General features: G+C 32.5%; 1 non-coding gene across 1 annotated transcript; it reads right to left on the bottom strand.

The window, feature by feature from the left end:
- Window positions 1-247: 247 nt before the first annotated feature.
- Window positions 248-351, bottom strand: LOC116554274. The gene has a single exon (XR_004270146.1). It is a non-coding gene; the product is annotated as a U6 spliceosomal RNA (small nuclear RNA).
- Between the last annotated feature and the right edge of the window lie 18,478 nt (window positions 352-18,829).

Below are 18,829 nucleotides of genomic sequence, written 5' to 3'. Positions count from 1 at the left end.
CTCATCTAGTCTGTTTTATATCCCTATATATAGTTTTCTATATTTATATACCACTATTCATACATTCTGTAGCCATTTTTGTCAATATTATTTTTAAACTAGAATCATAGCTCTGAGTTAAAATAGGTGGCATATTTAATAGAAATAACATATTTTCCACAGAAAACTCACCCTAAGAAAATTTGAATTAAATCTCTTTATAAAATATGTTAAAATTTTAATGAAATAATACAAGAAAGAAATTTTTTTAAATACAGAATGCTTCACAAATTTGCCTGTTATCCTTGCACAGGGGCCATGCTAATCCCTGTATTGTTCCAATTTTAGTCTATGTTCTGGCAAAGCGAGCACAAGAAAATATTTATAAAAAAGAAAAAAATTCAAACAAGTACATGACAGAATTAACTCAAAATTCATGTCACTCAGACCTAGTTTCTGTATCATTCTTCTCATTTAACAACATTTAATTCTTTCTAGAATTTTCAATGAAATTCTAAAAAAAAAAAGTTTTATTTTTCCTTCTTGATATATCAATTGTAAACTATTTGTATTTACTTCATTGAAGTATGAGAAATTTTGCCTTGAGAGACTTTGTATCTTTTCAAACCTTTTGTTAAATTATTTTTAGGTTTTCATATATTTATCTTCTAATTTTAAGTGATATTCTTAAATCTCCAATTCTTATTTCTCTAAAGACAGACTTGATCCCAGACTTCATAAGATGGACAAAAATAAAAACCTGCTAATATCCCTACCTTTACCTACTCAAATTCTCCCCTTTTCAACTTCTAACTTCAGATTCTCAGACCACTAAAATTCATTGACAAGGTTTATCAAATTTACAGTTCCTACTCCAATAAAATTTAAAATGTCTGTGTTTTGTAATATTTTGATTCCAAAATGGAAAACAAAGAGCATTTACGTTGTTAATGTAAATACTTTTTTATTACAGAACAGGACAGTGCATAGAGAAGAAAGCATAAACATAAAGAAGGCCTAACTTTCACACAGAAACTGTGAAATTTTAAAAAGAGTAATCCATTTTTAAGTTAAATATATCACACTTTATTGCATTAAAACTCATGTCACATTTTTATTTTGGTTCATTTGGATCACAACGTTTTGTGCAGCTCTTTTTAAAAGAATTTCTGATTACTTTGACCTTTTCCTACTTGGCAGAAGCAGCATAAAATTTTCTCACACTACCAATGACATTATCCAGATTATTTATCATAGTACTTGCTAAATGTTTTACATATTGCTGATTGCTTTCTCCAGGGGCTTGCCCATTTCTTCTTGTAATATTTTTTCAATGGAAGCTCCTGTTTTCCATTATTCATCTTTTTAGAATTCCTTTGTCATTTTGCTACAGCTTATGTTCAAGTTTTTTTCTACAAATAACAGATATGGTCAGTGACACTATACCTTGCCTATCTACAGATCTCTTTTTATTTCCTTTTGATTTTAGCTTTGCCAGTTATAATTGTGGGTTCAAAGTTATTACAGTCAAAATTCTGGAGATATTTCTCCATTGTTTCATTATATATCATCTAATATTCTTCTCGAGAAGTCTGATGTTGCCTTTTTTTTAATGTTTTTATTCTTTGTATGCTTTAATATTTAAAGCACATGCAACCTTCTCTTTGTCCATAGTGATTTGAAGGTCTATTATTTATGATTTTAATAGAAGGAATTTGGGGCCGAGGCCACCTGCTGCCCAGCAACCACCACCACCACCGTGGCCTGTGAGGATCAGCTGACCAAGTAGGCCACAATCTTCAATGAGTAAACATATTCCTCACTTCTGTGGTGTTCTCGGTCACACATTTGTGGAGTTTCTGATGGGCAGTGGAGATTACTACCAGGCACAGCACAACCTCTATGCAGGCCTTGAAAGAGCTCCGGTACTTGTTGCTTAGCATTAATTGAAGGTAGAATGAAATATGAAGAGGCAGTACAATTTTTAAGACAAAACCGGCATGAAGCATTTAACAGCAAGGAACTTTTGTAGTTGGAGAAGTATCACCCAAACTTTTGTAGTTGAAGAGTATTCAGCTGCTCTTCAAAAACTCCAAAGGTCATAGAAACAATTGTTCCATTTAATAAAATTGGGGTGCTTGATGCTATTGCCTCTGAAGTAGAACTTGAGATGACCTAATTTGTTGTATGTATTAGCCAACATGTTGGCTTAGTGAATAAGTCTAATGAATCCTCCATAGGAGTATTGAAAGGCAGTTTTACCAGGCCACAAGCTTGACAGATTTGACAACCTCTGTGTTTGGGTTACAGTCAACCTATTTGGATACATGGCAAAAGATTTCTGGCTGTCACTATTTAAAGCGTGCTTGTCACTTATACTAACTGATCTTTCCTGAAATCATGAGTTATTGAGTTATGTCTTGTTTAAATCTATTCCCATGCCAGAATTTTATCAATATATAGGAAATTTAAGAAGATTAGGTGCCAAAATTCCCAGCACAATACTTGTATATTTTTAGTATCATGCAGAACTAAAATCCTAGGAACTATGAACCCTCTAGGTCTTATGTGGTTTATTCCACCAATCTTTTCAAACATTGAAAGTAGGACCTACATCATTATTTGCTTTCTCACTTATGTTTACATCTCCCACATCAGGTTTGCTTAACCACTGATATTTTTTTTTAACCAAGTCTAACAGTGATTACTTAACATGTTTCTATAAATCACACTTTGTGCTGTTAAGTAAAAACCTACATTATACAGAAACACATGTCTTTAATGTCTTCAGATAAAACAGCCTTACAGTTAATTTAATGTTTACACTCTGAGATACAACTTAACAGGGAGGGCCTAAGAAAAGAATGGGAGGGGGCTATTAGTTATTTTTAGCAAAATATTGCCTTTGTCTTGTTCAGAACGTGTACAATATGCTCTTTAATTTAGTAAATATTTTTAAAGATTTAAAAATGCTTTGGAGATGCTTTGTTATTGTAGCTGAAACAATTCTTATTCATAAAATTTCTGAAATTTTTGTATTTTTTTTCATACTTACTGGAAGTTACCAAGTTATATTTGTTTAAACAGTGATTTTCCCCCTCTCTTCTTGACCTCTCTTGCAAAAAAAAAGAAATGGGTTTCTGCTAATAAATTGAGCAAACATCTAATTTTTATTTGTCTTTTAAGTTGTGTAATTTAATATTTGGATACTTGATAATTTGTTTTATTATGTAATTGACAAATGGTATTGTGTATTAGTATTAGTTCAACTACACATTTATACTGTCTGGGGATATGTTTTATATTTCTGTGGGAGAAATAATTTGTCAGTGTTTACCAGTTTGTAAAAACCTAGCGTGAGAATTTAAATATCTAAATAAATAGTGAAATACAGAAAAAAAAAGGTGTGGACATTTTTACATTTTTTCTGCGAGGCATTTAGTAAACACATTTAACCTAATGACATGTATTTTTTTCTGAATTATTTATTTCTAATAGTTTCTTCATATTTTATCCTTCCACTTTGTATGTTTTCACCTTAATAGTTGGACCTACTTCGATTGAACTTTACACCAATCAATTTTCTATAATATTTTCTATCTCATTGACTTTTGCATTAGATTCAGAACATTTTAACAATGTTATCTTACAAAACTTTAAAAGCTAAACAATTTAAATACTTTGAAAACGGTTATAGACTTAGTGAAGAGTTTCAAAATTAATACACAGTACCATCCTACATTTTACCCAGTTTTTACTTCTGAGCATTAATCTTACGTTATGTAGGACAATTATCAAAACTAAGAAATTAACCAATAAAATATTTTGTTTTATATATAATAGTATATATTCTTATTTTTGAGTTTTATGAGTTATTTGTAAATTTTGATTGATAAGTGCTTATGAGGTATATGGTTTGCAAGTATTGTTTCCAGATCTTTATGTTGCCTTTTCATTTTATTAATTAAAACAGACAGTGTCTATCTGATCTAAAAATCATCTTCTTTGTTAGGCAGACAATTATTAGTTTAATTTAGTCTCATTTATTTTTGCTTTTGTAGCCCAAGCTTTTGGTGTAATATCTAAGAAATCACTACCAAGGCCAATGTCAAGAAGATTTCTTCCTATGTTTTCTTCTAGGAGTTTTATGCTTTCAGGTCTTCCATTTAGATCTTTATCCATTTTGAGTAGATTTTGTGTGCAATCTATTGTACACATTTTATTCTTCTGCATGCGGAACTTCAGTTTTTCTAGTAGTATTTATTGAATAGACTTTAACTTCCCTATTATTTCTTGGTGTACTTATCAAAACTTAGTTCACCATATCAGATTTGTTTGGATTTATTAAGGGGCTCTCCACTGTGCTCCACAGTTCTATCTGTTTTAATGACTGTATCATACTGTTCTGATTACTATAGCTTGCAAAGTGAATTTAACAGCATATCAAAAAGATTATACATCATGATGTAGTAATAACACATGGATTTGCATGTGTTATCAGTCTTAACACATGCAGATCAATTAAGGTAATACATTACTAACTAACTGAAAGACAAAAACACATACTCATCCCAATTAACATAAAAAAACATTTGGCAAAGTTCAACATCTTTCCTTAATAAAAGTTCTTAAGAGTTTAGATATAGAAGGAAAGTTTCTCAACATATAAACATCATTTATGAATGTTACCCACAGGTAACATTATAATTAATTGTGAGAAACTAAACGCTTTTAACCTAAGATTTGATACAAGCCAAGAATATCCACTTTTACCACTTCTATTCAACATAGTACTGGAAATATGATTAAGAGCAACCAGACATAGATACATACATACACCAATGGTATTTACATTGGAAAAAAGAAGTGCAATTATCTCTATTTACAGATGATATGATACTATACGTAGAAAACACAAAACCTCCATCAAAAAGAACTGTTGAAACTAATTAATTCAGTAAAGTTGTAAGATAAAAAAATCAACACACAATCACAATATTTCTACACAGAAATAACAACTTAGCTAAAAAAGAAATGAAGAAAACAATCTTATTTATGATAGCATCCAAAGGTAAAATACTTAAAGAATGAATTTAGTTAAGGAAGTAAAATACCTATACACTGAAAACTGTAAAACATCTATGAAAGAAATGAAGCAGATGGAATAAGTGAAAAAGATATTCCATGTTCATTTGTCAAAAGAATTTATATTGTTAAAATATCCATAATCCTCAAATTAATATACAGGTTCAACACAATCTCTTATGAACAACATTCCAATGACATTTTTCACAGGAATAGATATGAGCAATACTAAAATTTGTATGCAACACAAAAGACCCAAAAGAGCCAAAGCAATTCTAAAAAAGTATGAACAAGTTGAAGGCATCACAGTTACTGCATTAAAATTATAGCACAAAGCTACAATCATAAAACTGTATATCATTCTTTTATTGACTTTTAATTTATTTCTTTTATATTCTAAGCACATTATTTGCATGATTATAGTATTATAAATTTGTTGAGCTCTTTTTTATAGCCCAGAATAAGGTCAGTATTGATGAATGTTTTGTATATACCTAAAAAGAAAGCTTATTCTACCTTTGTGAAGTGAAATGTTTTGTGAAAGTCAGTCAGGTCTAGTAGATTGAAAGTGCTGTTATGGTCTATTTTAGGCAGTTTTTGTTGGTTTGTTTTGTTTTGTTTTTTTTTTTCACTAAAACCACCCTATCAATTACTTGGAAATATTGAACTCCTTAAATATAAAATCTGGCTTTTTCGATTTCTTTTTCACATCTACCTTTTTTATTGTGGTGGGGAACGTTCTATATCTAGTTACATTCCCATTTCATTTTATCGTCTTGGAAATATTATGTCCTTTACCCGTGAATATTATTTGAAATGAAAGCTACTTTAGCAGTCATCTTTAAAGATGATATTTTAAAGATGATATTTTAAAATAAAATGTCATCCTTATTCATTAATGTTTCTATTATACATCTTTCTCCATCATTTTCTGTTTATATTATTTGTTGTTTGTCCTTATATTTAAAGTAAGATTCTTATAGACAGCATATATTTGGTTCTTGGATTTTCACCCAATCTGATATTGTCTTTTACTGGTGGGGAGCTAAGGTAGATTTGATGTTATCATTGCCATGGTTACTCTCAGGGTATCACACTTTTCAAATTTCAGTAGTGATAACCTGTGTATAGGGACAGGGTTAGTTTTCCAGAGCAGTGCCTGCTAGACTGTTTTAAGTCCTCCCTTTGTGCTATGCCTCAGAGAAAGCCTCTTGGCATGTTTTTCTTTTCCTATTCCTCTTAGCAATTTTCTACTGTTACTTTTCATTCAATCCTTCACTGTTTAATGGTAGGAGGACCAGTGGGGATTGGGCATTCCTTGATACTCTGAATAAGCCTCAGTTTTAGGCATGCTCTACATACCTTAATTTTACAGTGAGACTTGATCTGTTCTCTTTCCCCATCCCCAGCTGTCTTTCTGAGTCCAGTGCCTATTCCTGCTAATCTCCCAGAATTTTTTTTTCCTGTTTCATTACTGTAGATATAATGAGTATTAAACTTAAGAGTGACAGTACTTATTGACTCTCCCTCTACAAATTATATAAGAGAAATACTGGGGAGATAAAGCTACAGGATCTAGGTGGAGTTTCTTGCCCTGCCCACAAATGTGCTGCATCCTCTTCCCAGGTATACATGATATTGGACATTTTGATGTCATCTGTGAAGGCATAGATGGGTTTGTTCAGAAAATATCTTTCAAATAATAGCAACTTCCTCAAATTCTGTGACCTTCCAGGGACTCCACACTTTGCTTAAAGCAACTTCGTACTTGGCCTAAAGCAACTCATCAACTATTCTAGCTGAGTTCTTACAAGTCTACAGTAGATCTACCCTAGCTAAGTATGTGAACTCTCCTCTTCCCTCCCTACAGGTGCCTGTCTTTTTTTAGATGGAAGGCCAGGTCTTTGCTTTGTTTTCTGACGGGTTTTTAAAAAAATGAATTTTAAGTAAATCTACTCTGTTACATTAGAAAAGTGAAAGTGGCACTCCTTTTAGCTCTCTATATTCCCAGAGTAGATGCTGGAAGTGTTGTATAAAATATTTCTAATTTCCAGAAATCCTTTTTGTTCTCTGACACTTTTGACTGTGAGATGCAATCTGATTTTTCTTTTAAGATATTCTGTGTTTTCTAATCTCCCTAAGAATATTGATTAGAATGTGAAATATATTTTTATATGTCCAAAATTATTTATTTTTTCTCTAGTATTATTTGTTCTGTTTGTTCATTTCAGACGTTCTATTTTGTTTTTTTAACTGCTAACTTTTGAATGTCTATCTCTAATTATAAACTGAGGTTGAAATACTTAATGAAAGTAATTGTATTCATATTTTAGTTACTTTCCCAGTAGTCTTATACCTGGAATGAATGACCTGCTTGGAAGTTATTTGTACATATTTAGAAAAAGGTTTTACTTGAATGCATAGGTGTTCAGGTTGCAATATACTGTCATTTCCTTCAAAATAAAAATAAGATTAGATTTACTTTGAATTACTGAAATTTATCTTTAGAGGCCTAGTTCATTTCTTGGAGACTTTTATTTCTTTTCTTAAAAAAGCTATTTTATTTTTAATAAGAAGGAAAAATCATACTCCACCAGTGACTCTGTAGTACAAAGTCAGAGTATTATATATCTGCTAACTCTAAATATATGAAGTGTCTCTAAAAAGTTTATGAAAAATTATATTATGGAAAAGGTATGCATGGATTTTAAAATTTTTTGCACCAAAATGAACTTGTACTAATTTGCCATAATGTGTCTCAGCAACATCTAGTGTGAGGCACTAAGCAGAATAAGACATTGGTCTGAAAAGATTCCCTAACAGAGCAGTATGGATGCCACAAAAATTAAAGCAAGAGCAAACATCAAATTTATGGTGAAACTTTTGCAGAAGAATTGTGAAATCATGGATGTTTTACAAAATGTTTATACATCAATGACCCAACTAAATCAGCAGTTTAATAATGGATAACTAGCTGATAACTTGTAAGAAGGCACTCAACAACGTTGAAATTGAAGCCCTCAGTGACAGACCATCCACATCAACTAGTGAGGAAAATAATTAACCTTGTTCATGTCCTAATTGAGGAAAAACAATTATTAACCAGTCTGGGCAACATAGGGAGACCTCATCCTTACAAAAGATAAAAACAATTAGCTGGTCCTGGTGGTGTTTGCCTGTGGTCTCAGCTACTCTACAGGCTCAGTTGGGAGAATCACTATAGTGAAGAAGCAGTCAAGGCTGCAGAGAGCTGTGACTGAGCCACTGCACTTCAGCCTGGGTGACAGAGCAAGACTCTGTCTCAAAAACAAAACACCAGACAGCATAAAACAATAGCCAACACCATAGACATTTCAATTGGTTCATCTTACACAATTCTGACTGAAACATTTACGTTGGGAAATGTTCTATTTGATGGGTACCAAACCATTGCACCCAGACCAGCTACAAACAAAATCAGAGCTTTCAATGGAATTTTTAAACAACTGTAATCAAGATCCTGAAGAATTTCTTCAAAGAATTTACAATAGAAGATGAAACATGGCTTTTCCAGCATGATCCTGAAGACAAACCACAATCAAAACAATGGCTACCAAGAGGAGGAAGTTCTCTAGTCAAAGCAAAAATAGACTGGTCAATTGCAAAGATCATGGCAACAGTTTTATGGGATGTTCAAGACATTTTGCTTGTTGATTTCTGGTTAACTGAAGCATAATAACATCTACTTATTACAAGAATGTTTTAAGAATGTTAGCCAGCTTTAGCAGAACACACACCTGGGAAAGCTTCAACAGTCTTTCTCCACCATGAAAATGCTCTTGCTTATTTCTCTTATGAAACAAGAGTAATTTAGTGAGAATTTTGATGGGAAATTATTAGGCATACACTTTACAGTCCTGATTTGACTTTTTCTAGCATTTCTTGTTTCCTAATTAAAAAAAAAATCTGTAATGGGTACCCATTTTTCTTCAGTTAATAATGTAAAAAGATGGCGTTGATATGGTTAAATTACCAGGACCCTCAGTTCTTTAGGGATCGACTAAAAGGCTGTTACCACTGCTTTCAAAATTGCCTTAACTTTCATGGAGCTTTTGTTGGGAAATAAAAGTTTTATGTTTTTTATTTTTGTCTTTTAATTTCAGTTTTTCCACAAAATTATAAAATTATACTTGAGATCCTTGAGTAGAACGGGTTTTACAACTAGTGGAGATTTTTCTTGTGCTTATTTTGATCTGCTGGTCTGCAGCTTTCTCCAATTTGGTTTATTTAGTTCCTCAATCCCATCTTCTTTATATTATTTAGAGATTTTGTGGGGGAAATCTGTTGAGGCAACCTAAAATATTCTCTGTTTTTATGAATTTTACCTATTCCACTAAATATTTACTGTAATTTAAGTAGAGTTTTAAGGCTGCAACAAGTTTAAGTATGATTTTTCAGGTCACCATCTTGCACTAAAAATTATCATTGATTTTTTTAAGCTACTATCTTTATTTTGTAAAAAAAGAAATAAAATTATTTTAATGGTTAGAAAAAATAGTGACATGCTGTAAACTTGGTGTTCAGATTACAACCTGCAACTTAAATTTGTAAAAATATTCATATTTCATCTGCTTTACAAATATTAAACAAAGTTGCTTGAAAATATTTAGTAGTCATAAGGTGTTATGCAGAGAAGAAAAAACAGCCTATCAAATATCCTATAAGGAATTCTCCCGTAATGCACTTTTATAGTACATTTTACCTCACCACAGAATTTAATAAGCACCTGATCTTTTTTTCTTCACCGTTAAGAGTACTTAGGCGCAAAAGGGATAAATGGCATCCTCTGGGTATAGTCTGAGTAAAATGAAATTCCAATAAAAATCTTAACCTGAGGGCTTAATAAGGACTGTCACCCCAGTCAAATAAAGGCAATAGACAAAATAACAACAGCAGAAGCAACAACAATAAGCAAACCACTACAATTTTTTAAATTGCCTTTAAAGAAATTAGAAGCTGAAGACTAGCAATACAGAATGAGAATCTAAGATTTCAATCTCTACTTGTCTTGGGAAGTGAAACAATGTCCAGAACTTAGCAGTATCTTTTCTTTCTCATTTTATTTATGGTAATCAATGTCTTTGTTTGTTTTAGTTGTAGGTAGTAGAATAGTATAATCCTAGGTATGTTTCTCAACTAGGTTTCACTTGGCAGCATTTTAAGAAATCTTTGTTCATTTCTTTTAAGGTTTCTGCTTTATTTTAGAGGATTCAAAGATTGCAGCAGGAATTCTTTTTTTTTTTTTTTCCTTGTTGAATAGTTAATGTTAGTAAGTTAGTTTATAGGAAAAATTTCCTTGCAGTGCCTAAGTATCTAGCACTCATTTGTTTCCCTCATGATCTCCTTGTCAATTCTTATATTTATTGTGAGGGGAATCGGTGAAATCCAATCAATCTATGTTGGTTTTATACATGCATTTCCAACTTGCTCAGATGTGAAGAAAACATCTGGGATCAAAAGAGAGAGGAAGGGAAAGTGAAGCCCATCAGGATAAGCAATCAAGAACGAAATGCATTTCATTTATTAATCAAACAACAAATCAGTATTTTCAAAATATACAGTGAAGCATTCATAAAACAAGATAGGATACCACAGTATACTTTAAGTTGGTGAACATGCTAAGATGTTTTCTCTTCACTGTGTGTGCTAAAAGATGAGAACACTCATATACGCAGACCTGGAGAAGTTTGGTATATCTTTCTCTTGGAGACCCCACAAACTGTGGTGAAGTAGAGAGGCTACCTTAGTGTCTTGCTTAGGGGTGAGCTTGCTTAGAGCTTCATCAGAATTCTGTGGTCAAAAGTAAGGGCGGACATCTCCTTTAGTATATTCAGCCCAGTGGCACACAAAAGAATCCAAAAGAGGGTTAACGAATTAACCACTAGAGATGTGTTTTCAAAATATGAAAATTATAAATATGATGAGGTCCTCTCTTTAAGCTCTGAAAACCTAAAATACCTAAGCACAATATGCAAAGTTCAATAAAATATAAAGACAACAACAGTTTAGAAATATTACCACAGGAAATATTCTTTGCCTTCTTATTCTTTAAAAAGAGCCTACCTGTATTGTACCCTAAATTTACAAACATGATTCTGAATCAGTGAGTGTCAGGAGCCAGTTGTTCACAGGATTATGTCTTCATTTGTCTCACTCAGTTAAAAAAATCACAGAACAGAACAACGTGGCTACCTAATGCTTAATTTTATACCATGACTTTAATTTAGACTGAGTTGGTTAGCAGGAAAATCTAGGCTTTCAAGTGTCACCTTTGACTTTCTAATCTGTTCCTTTTCCTCTACTCTGTGTTACTCTGAGTCGTCCTAAGGCTGTGTTACTACACAGTAAGTGATATTCCCAGGACTTTCATCTTCTGTGTATTTACATTAAACATTTCATGAAATAAAATACTATTCTAGAATTTAGAAGATTGTTTCTTCACAGCAGTAATTAATAGATAGATATGTATATTTGTGAAGAAACAGGCTTTTCTTAGGGAAACAGTGTTTAGGACATAGTGCTGGCCAAAATAAAATCAAATATTCTCACATCTGTCATGTCCTGACCATCTAAGGGATGAACCTTAGGTATTTGTTGTATTAAATTATCCTGGGGGTTAAAATGATTCCTACAGTCTCTTCCTCAGCTATCTAAGGTCCGTAAAACCAGAAAGTGAGACCATATCCATTTGAACCACTGCATTGCCTTGCTGCTTAGTTTAGGCATATCGAAGACCCCTAAAAAATATTTGTAAAAATTAGTGAATGGATGGATGGATGGATGGAAGAACAAGTAAACAATAAAGCAGTTAGTTGCAATCTAACTAGTTTCCCCAACATAACATAAGTTATAACTTACTTTTAAATGAAATATGCATTATGTTGCACCACTAGATTAGAGTGCACAATCAGCCTCTTCTTGGCCATTTCTGTTTCATCAGTGCCTAAGGAGCTAAATCAAGTGGAAAGCTTTTTCTGAAACCCAGAAGTCTTATCCACTGAGCACATAAAGTGTAATACATTTTACATTTAATGAAAACATATATGGATTGCCATCCTAGAGCCCGGGCTAAATTACCTAACTCTCAGATGACTGTGTTCTGGCTACTTGACTTCTCTATGCAGCAACTATTCCTTTTAGTGTTTTTCTCCATCCTTTAACTAACGTTTAAAATTATTTTACACTTTCATTTGTAACTACCTAGAAGTGAAATGCAACAGCGATTTTTGTGGTAGTTAGAGTGGTCCCTGAAGAAACGCATCTAAATTTGCAAAGTACTTTAGTTCCTTTTGAGACTTAAATTACTGCTCCCTAAATGTATCATATTACAACTGCCAATGCTGCTATAAACTAATGTACTGAGAAAGATTATAGACTTGTCTAAGATTACTGTCTTTGTTGTCATTTTTGCCATTCATTTTCTACCAATTTTCTTCTTTCCATATTAAGTGAAAAATGTTTAAGGAATATACCATCCTTCCCCATTCCAGAGCCAAACTACCTAAGCAGATTAAAATATTTGACTATTTTGGAAAACCAGTTCATTTTCAATATATTATTTTCCTTCCGGAAACTATTATAAAAAGAGAAATGACTTATAATAATTAGCCAGTGAACTCAAACTGGGCATTAGTAACTTAATGGTTCATATTACATTCTCTACACAAATGTCATCCAAACATTTGGTTTCAGTTGGTTTATTTTGGAGAGGTTCCACAGTAAGACAATTTTGTCTGTCTGTGGCAGTCAAAACAGCCCTTCCAATCTGCTTTATGAGTTGCTTTAGTTCAGCTAATATGCAGCTCTCATGATCAATCCATGTCCTCAAGGCTTGGAGTCTTGTAAGAGAAAAAAAGAAAAACAAAAATAATCACTGAATTATTGGAAAGGAGCATTAAGACAAACGCTTTAGGTTACTGTTAAAGCCAGAGACTCTGGAGGAAGAATACAGAGAAGATAACTGTTACAGATGGAATGAGATTCATGTGTATGCCCTTCAGAATTTCCTGATATTTCCATATAGATTATGTAATTTTTAAGAAAAATGTTGAAAATCCAATCAAAATTCTTTTCTGAGAAAATTTCTCAATTAAATCTGCTTATTTATGCAATCTTCCCTTTGCACCTAACTACACTTAATCATTATTGTTTTCTGTTTTCTAATTTGCTTTATAAATGTGTGAATATTTGTGTTAAGTACATTCTTTTTCCTTCCCAATTTGTTGAAACTCAAAAAAAAAAATAGTTTGTGTGTCCTGTTGTCCAATATTTAATAACCTATTATATTAACAAACTAAGATATAATCTCTTTCCCAGTTTTATTTATTGAAGAGCGATTATTGATATGTACTGAAAAATTAAATATGAGCAATATGAACTTTCCATCACAACTGGAATTGATCAATTGAGATCATAAATTTAAAATGTAAGTATGCCTTTAACACAAATTACATATTTTTGGTTTCATTGTTAGAAAATATAATTAAAGGATTACACAATTTTAAGAATAAAAAAGTAAAATTTACTTGCCTAATGTGTCACAAATTTTTCCTTTTAGTTTTGTATTTAACTAAGTGACATAAATGGCACATACTGCTGAATTTGTTCTTTGCATATAATTAACTAATTTATTTGAAAATTGAATTAATACTCAAAAGATTAAAATATAATTGCAACTATATAAGGAAATAAAACACATATTTATATTTTTATTTAGCATTTTGCTATTTCCTTTAATAATGCTTTTTCTCTTTTATGAGTTAGACATTCCAACTTTGGGCATCTTCCAAGTGCCTAGCCTGGGAAAATTGTTCCTTGTCTGTCTCTTTTAATCTTTTAATTCCTTGTTGAGTCTAAATCATCATTTATTTAGAACACTATGTTCTAAATATAAATTATCTACTACCGAAAATTTCTACCTGATCACTGCCTTTGTTTAATCATTTCATCACTTATCACTTTATATTATTTTACTAGTTTCTTTGACTCTTTTAGATTCTCACTCCCTCAGCAAATTTTAGCTTGCTGTTGCATTTTGAAACCTTTCTTCAATTAACCTATTTTTGAGGTACTTTCTTATTAGGATTTCTCCAAAATATCAGAGAACTACTGCCAAGACTTTTCTACAGCTTCCCTTCAAATAGCATTTCTTTTCTTCTGAGCTAAACACTTTAGCCTAGGTAATGCTGTAAGAACAGATCCTGAATCTCAATGGTTTACCAGAATAAAACTGATATTCTCTCATAGTACATGTCCAGTGCTGGCTATCAAAGAGCTTTGTTCAGCTTCATCACTCAGGTGTTCAGTAAAGGAAGAGTTGTTAACTCCATATACTACCATGACCACTGTAACCCTTAGGGATAAGGTTAGGAGACTAGTAAATCACCACTCACTTTCACTGTTCCTAAATAGCAGTTTCTATTTATGTCAAATAAACTACTATGCTATCTATTTATTCAAATCACATGACGACATTAGACTTGATATGGAATAGAGAAGTACAATCTCGCAATCTGACCAGAAGGAAGAAATATTTTGAAACAAACATTAGAAATATTTTATGAGTAAACTTTGGCACTTGCACATTGCACTTATAAGCAAATACGTAAATTTGTTATTGATGGAGGATTTTTCTTCTTGGGTACTTTGCAAACCGGGGACCCCTTGCCGGTGATGCTGTGCCTGGGCCTTGCTCAGCCACACTGGCATGCCCCAGCTCACCTCTGTAATAGCTTGTACCTGCATTCGAAGGTTCCTGAGCTTTTGTACTACACCCAAGAAAAATGAGGACATGCTGGACTTTGAGGGTGAAGGACAGTAGAGAAGAATTTTATTGAGGAGCAAGACAGCTCTCAGAGGAACGGGGATGTTGCAGGTGGTTCCCCTACCCAAAGGTGGGAAAGCTCTGAGAGTGGCTGGGTCCAGGGCCTTTTATGGACTCAGAATGGGGAGTGTGTGCTGATTGGTTTATGATTATGCAAAAAAAGTTAAAGCAAAAACACCACTCAAAGGTGGGCATAACAGTGTAGAAAAACCAATTAGGAAAGAGTGGGTAAATAGGTAAAATAGGTAAAGGGTGGGGACCAATCAGAGGAAAGTGCACCAAATGGGAAGACAAGTTCTCAATCTGGTCCAAGGATTTAACTTGTAGCTTAGGTTTCAGGCTTTACACTGTCTTTGGCTTAGAGGTGGGGTTTCACCGGAAGCCTGATCCTAACTGCCTAGGCATTTGGCTGCCTCCTGCCACTCTCGTTATTATGTTTTAGTCTCTGTGTTCTTTTCATTACTTTAATCATCACACTAAATTTGTTTAGTTAATAGTAGCATTATTTTTATCTTAAATTTAGGATTCACTGAGACAGGTTAAGGAATTGACAAAATTCAGGGTGGCAGAGTTAGATTGAAACTTCACTTGTCAGATACAAAAATCATTACATTAAATTTGCCCTCTTAAAATTAATATATAATATTTGAACTAACATGAATGACTACATAGCAAAGCCCATGCAAATTAGAGATCTTATGCATTTTTAAAATTTATTAATAACTTTAAGGATGCAGGCAATCAAGCAACACAGGGGAAGGAGGGAGAGTTCTAACAATGAAAGGGAAGCTCCCAGATTCTTCCTTCCTGCATGGGGTGTGTTCCTCTGGAATAGCAGAAGAGATATATAAGTGACATTTATGAGGTTATCTCACATAGCAGGAAGAATTTCAGTTATAAAACATTTATATTTTATATCTTAGAGAGTTATAGAACTTAGCCAATATTTTCTAAGGGTCTTCGACTCACAATAGATTCTGGTTTATTTTACTATTACCATGATACCATAATGGCGAATAGGTGTCATTCAACATTTGTCCAAACTCATAAAAATTTTTACTAATTAAAATATTTTTACCTAATGTGATCAACTTAACCAACTCAGACAACCACATCAGATAAAAAATTCATATATAATAAATAATTATTTATTTTAATGCTTTACATTAAAAATATTGAGTTTATTTTAAATGACATATAAGCTGAAATTATGTATGTTACAGTTAAATAAATATTATCTAAACAAATCAAAAATAGAATTACTGAACAAAGGCAATTAGCAGTAATAATAGCAAGACGGGTTATACTAATAATATATGTGGAAAAATGATAATGTTTTTAAATGTTTCCTTCTTTAATCTAAAATGCAATTTATTTTACCTATTTTTATGTACATTTTTGTGTCTGATTAATTTTGCTCCTAATTATGCATGCAAGATTCATTTTGTGGTATATATCTAGTTCACTCATTTTCTAGACTATTGAGTGTTACATAAATTCCAAAATTAATTCACATTTTAATGTTCTTAACATTTAGATTATTTCTAGCTTTAAGCTATTATAAAAATTTCTGTTGCATGAATACATGCACAAAATGCCTGTATTTCTGTTGACCGTTTACTTAGAAAGGATAGATATGCTGAATTATAGGTTATATGAGACAGATTGTCTGCAAAGATGGTCACCAACAATTCCTCTCATGCTTGAATTTTTTTTAACTCTTTGGAAACTCTTCATTATATATTTAAATCATATAGATTATACTACTGAGCCTTCATGACACATAAAGAATGTAAGACTTCTTCCAACCCAAATGTCCATCGATGATAGACTGGACAGGGAAAATGTGGCACATATACACCATGGAATATTATGCAGCCATCAAAAACGATGAGTTCGTGTCCTTTGTCCTTTCCATCCTTACATGGATGAACCTGGAAACCATCATTCTCAGCAAACTGACACAAGAACAGAAAATCAAACACCACATGTTCTCACTCATAGGTGAGTGTTGAACAATGAGAACACATGGACAGACGGAGGGGAGCATCAGACACTGGGGTCTGTTGGGGGGAAATAGGGGAGGGAAGAGAGGGTGGGGAGTTGGGGAGAGATAGCATGGGGAGAAATGCCAGATGTAGGTGATGGGGAGGAAGGCAGCAAATCACACTGCCATGTGTACCTATGCAAAAATCTCGCATGTTCTTCACATGTACCCCAAAACCTAAAATGCAAATAAATAAATAAATAAATAAAGAGTACGAGAAAAAATAGAAAGAATAAATGAGAATTAGGATTTGCTAGCACTACAGGTTGAGTATAATAAAAAATAATTTAATTGTACATTTCAAAATAAGAGAGTATAAGTGGATGGTTTGTTAACACAAAGAATAAATGCTTGAGGTAATGGATACTCCATGTACCCTGATGTTATTATTATGCATTGCATGCGTATATCAAAATATTTCAAGTAACCATAAATATATGTACCTACTAAGTACCCACAAAAATTAAAAATAACACATTTTTAAATAAATAAATAAAAGACTTCTTCAAAAGCGAACATCCTATAAGGACAGTAAAAAAAAAAAACAGTGGTTGTCATGGACTGGGGGGAGGGAGGAATGAATAGTTGTAATGCATAGGATATTTAGGACAGTAAAACTCTTCTGCATGATACCATAATGGTGAATATGTGCCATTCCACATTCGTCCAAATTCATAGAATATACAACACACATAATGAACTATGTAAACTATGGATTCTGGGTGATGAAGATGTATCAATTTTATCAGTTGTAGCAAATGTATCCCCTAGTGGGCGATGTTTATGTTGGGGGAGGCTGTGCATGTGTGGGGGAAGTGAATATATGGGAAATATCTGTAACTTCTGCTCAGTTGTGAGAGTAAATCTAAAACTGCTATAAAAATCAAGTCTATTAAAAAGATCAGAAAAGACAGGACATAAATATTATGGAAATAATTAAAGAGCTATTATCTATACTTAATAATGAGTAACAATAGCATAGTTCTTTATATCCCTTGGCAAGGTTGAATATGTTTTATTTTTCTTTTTGTTCTCCAATAATTACATCTCTAAATTGACTGAAGCATTTAGAACATTCTTCTTTTCTTTTATGTAGTGTTACATTTCAGTTTAGGCAAAAAGGAAACTCATTTTGACTTTTACCTCTGCTCTTATCAAGCTAACAGCACACTGATTTCTGGCGTCAGCCCAATGTAATGACTTCAAACTAAATAGCTTCTCAACAAAATCATTTGAGAATGAAATATTTAGGATTTTACCTGGTAGCAGCAGCAGGTTAGGCTAGTAGGAATCCTTTCTCATTACTCTGAAAATAGTTATCCACATATCTACAGGCTTGTTTTGGTAGACTAGCTGTTTGTTAATCAGGTTCTTTGTGTCTATTCATTATATATGCTAATCATGTCTAAAATGCCCATTATTTTTAAACACTGTGAAGCATATTGAATGTTTTCATAAGCTAACCTTCTGTGGTTCAGTGAAATTTGTTTAGAGAAAGACAGGTAATTTGAACTCTTGGATTGCAGCTGAATTCCAAATAAGTTATAATTTTAATAAAGAAGTTTAGAAAGTCTTATTTAACTTGGCTGGTGGCTTGTATCATGTGTGTGTACATGTCCAAAAACAAACTTATTTCTAAAAACAAGAATCATTTTATTTTTACTGCCCAAGTTTTGTTGTAACCTACACTAACATCAAACATTCAGGTGAAATCAATTCATCTTTTCTAGACTGCCTCCTTATGGCTGCTTCAAAAATCATCCAATAGATTTTGAGAAACAGCATATAAATGTCTATCTTACCGTAATTATTTTTCTCCATTCTTATTCTCAACATGTTTTCAAATTAGAGTATAA

The sequence above is a fragment of the Sapajus apella genome, unplaced genomic scaffold (assembly GCF_009761245.1).
Source record: "Sapajus apella isolate SASKATOON/1434 unplaced genomic scaffold, GSC_monkey_1.0 scaffold1, whole genome shotgun sequence".
Taxonomy (NCBI): domain Eukaryota; kingdom Metazoa; phylum Chordata; class Mammalia; order Primates; family Cebidae; genus Sapajus; species Sapajus apella.
Note: the sequence above shows the minus strand (reverse complement) of the source record. Positions and strands in the feature narration are given on the sequence as shown.